Source organism: Sinocyclocheilus grahami, unplaced genomic scaffold (assembly GCF_001515645.1).
Source record: "Sinocyclocheilus grahami isolate Dianchi unplaced genomic scaffold, SAMN03320097.WGS_v1.1 scaffold1080.1, whole genome shotgun sequence".
NCBI lineage: Eukaryota > Metazoa > Chordata > Actinopteri > Cypriniformes > Cyprinidae > Sinocyclocheilus > Sinocyclocheilus grahami.
The window spans coordinates 119,191-122,690 of NW_015506259.1; the positions used below are offsets into that span (position 1 = coordinate 119,191).

The following is a 3,500-nucleotide window of genomic DNA, read 5'->3' on the forward strand; positions in this document are numbered from 1 at the left end:
TGCACAATACATATGTTATATATATATATATATATATATATATATATATATATATATATATATATATATATACACACTAATTTAAATACAATAAAATATAACAAATAATATAAAATATTTATATGTAATTCAGGTTTTTTGATGATTTGATGCATCAGGCTTTTATGGCTCATATAGTCTGATACAGTGAGAATATGCAATTTGCTGAAGATGCTGATATTTCTATGATGAAATTCTGATGCTTGTAATGTAAATTGAGATGTTTATAACAGTAGAGCAGATACTGACACTGATCTAAATATCAGTCATCACTATATCTCCAATAATAAGATGAGATTGAAATGCTCCAAACATATAATGCAGTGATTGAGAGCTGAAGAAATAAAGGCTCCTCTGAAGATGTGAGATGTTCTGGAGGCTTGTGAAGATCATTCCTCCGCTGAGGAACAGTGAAAGTAAAGCTTCTGGAAACAAACGCTCCTCAAAAGATCCTGAGGATCAGATTTGAGACTCTAAAACATGATTGCTGGAGAATCAAGTAAAGCTGAGCTGCTTCAGTCCAGTAAGAGTTCATCTGGAGATATTACTGCAGTTATTCTGACCTTTACTTGATCAAAATCAGTCAAGATTTGACAGCAGAAAGACACAAGAAGCACCACCTGAAGCTGGACATTAATTACACTAAAAGAGCAAAGTTTTGATCGTTTAGAGGCTTTTGCATATTAAATATGAGGGTTCAGCATCTCATTTCATGCTCCACAAAAGAATGAAAGTCACACAGGTTTGATGACCGAAGTTCTCGGACCTCTGCGGTTCCCCTCTCATGTGCCTCTACGCTTGGATTCGTCTCTCTGCTCAGAGCCTTCGATCTCTCGTGCCTTCAGCCTGTGATGTGTGTGATTAGATCACAAACGTCTTTAGCTTCTTTTGCCAAGGAGTCACATGATCAAAAAATGCTATTGTGTCTTCCATTTCCTGTACGAGAGCCCGTGTTTATTATTGTCATTTCCTGTTGTTTCTCTCTCTCTCTCACAGGTTTGTTCTTTTGAGGTGAAACAAAAAAACAACAACATGTCTACGCCATTTTTCACCTCAAAAATAAAAGAAATAATGTGTAAGTAAATATAAATTAATACAATAAAAAAATATATTGATTTTTGATGTGTGTAATTATGTTTTAGATTTTTACATATGTAAAAATACTACATTGTATAAATATTACTTAAATGTAAACTATTACACACACACACATGTCTCCTTATTATATTAGCAATTATGAATATTTGAATGAAAACTAAATGTATGGATAATGCAAAACGTCTGGGTTTTCTCTCAGTACTTTAGATTTTAGTCTGTAATCTATTAAAGGTGTGCATTATATTTGAGATTAAAAGCCAACTACATAAAAACAACAAAAAACACTGTCATTGTGATCACTGAAAAGCAGATATTTGTAGAAATATTAGCATTAATATTCTTTCCAAGAAGCATTTTTAGCCACAGACCATAGGCATATTTCTTGGTGTTTATTCGTTTAGATTTAGATGACAACATGCATGTTATGGACACTGAATGTTTGAATCTCTTTCACACCCGCGGGATAGAATGACCCTTTATTTTTCTATACAATCCTTATGATTTGATTTTCTCAGTTGGTCATGTGACTTCCTCCAGATGTGACTCTGGATCGAGCTTCAGAAACGCACGAAATCACTGCTGTTTGCTGTCTGATCGCTTCATCTCAGCCCCAAATCCAAAGAAAATCAGAAACAACATTTCACATAAATAAATGGTTTATAAGCTTAGAGATATCGTGACATTCTTGTCATGACAGCTTCCTGCAACTCTTCATTACTGTTATGCAAAAAAAAAAAGACTTCTTAAATTGTAAGTACACAACACATAAGTATTTGTTGCACTATAAATGTGTTTAATTGTCATGACAGTAATGTCACAATCCAAAATAGGCTTCATTTCTTTATGCAAAATTGTTTTGTTTTTTTTAATTTTGGGGTGAAATGGAATCCAGACGTGTTTATGAAGTTCATCTGTATAAATCAGACTGATACATGTGTTTTTCTGCTTGTTCTGATGCTCATCTGCCTTATGAATCATTCTCTTCATGTTTCACACTGAAAACACAGACGGCGCAAAATCAGAAAATCACTTCATCTTCATCACAGAATTCAATGCTTCCCACAAGCCTCCGTCTCATCATCATCCAGAAACAAAGTGAAGCATAACTGCACAAATCTTCATGTAGTTCTTGTGTTTCAGTTATAATCGTCATAGTTGAGGGTCTGGGCTTCTGGTTGGTGTGATTATGTAGTTTGCGTGCGTCTGAATTTATGAAACGTAGTATATAACACTGAAGGCAGAGATGAATGAATCGTGTACATATCTAAGATCTGTGCATCTGTGATTATTGGAAATAAATTTAATTGGTGCAAATTCATCAGTTTAAATGTCTTTCGTCTTGAAACCACTAAAAAATAAAAAAAATCATTATTTGAAATGAAGCAAATGGATTCACCGAATAAAATAAAATAATTTTATTTCAGGTAGTTGTCAAAGCAACATTTAGTTTTTAACTTGATATGCTAAATCTGAAATAAAAATTAAGTGTAGATGAATTAAAAAAAATCTAATGAAAATATGAAAACAACAGAATTACTAAAACTCTTAATTAAAATGAAAACGAAGCCGTAAAATGCAAAAATAAAAAAGAAAGTGCATCATGTAATATTTGCAGCAATAAAATACTGAGGCATTTTTAGATTCCCAGATAACAACCGCCAAATTGAATAACACACGCTCATCCGGGAACTACGAGTTATCTTGACCGGTACTACTTATATGCTTAACGAGTCACTCTGCCATCTTGTGACTGAAAACACTTAACCACCGCGTGTTACAATGGAAGACTTCAGCATTAATTTCAACATATATGGTAAAAACAAATCTTTTTAGCCGTATAATAAGCGGGATAATGTACATCCAGCCGGTTGTTATCTCAGAATAAACCCAATACAAGACCTGATCACCCTGTCGGGGTTTATTCTGAGATAACCGGCTGGATGTACATTATCCCTGACTTGATCACATCTAAAAAAAAAAAAAAAGTGTGCGGTTAAATAATATATATGTGTGTGTACTGTGTATATTTATATTAGAATTAGCTTTATTCGGCAGGTGTGCGCAAACACACAAGGAATTTGTTGTGGTTTTTTGAAGGTGCTCCTGGTACATACATACACATCTGACATGAGAACAGAAAAAAAAACATTTAAATAGTAAGACTTAACAATAAATAATATTATTATTATTATGTATATGTATATATAAGTACACACTCATATATTTATATGTGACCCTGGACCACAAAACCAGTCTTAAGGGTCAATTACATTTTTTCTCTGAAATTGAGATTTATACATCATCTGAAAGCTGAATAAATAATCTTTCCATTGATGTATGGTTTGTTAGGATCGGACAATATT

General features: G+C 33.1%; 1 protein-coding gene across 1 annotated transcript in view; it reads left to right on the top strand.

The window, feature by feature from the left end:
- The window catches only part of fech (ferrochelatase), a 22,193-nt gene extending 21,120 nt beyond the window's left edge, over positions 1-1,073 (top strand). The window contains exon 12 of the mRNA XM_016251982.1: positions 1,036-1,073. The gene's annotated coding sequence lies outside the window, so the exon portion shown is untranslated. The remainder of the gene's footprint in view (positions 1-1,035) is intronic.
- The last annotated feature ends 2,427 nt before the right edge of the window (positions 1,074-3,500 follow it).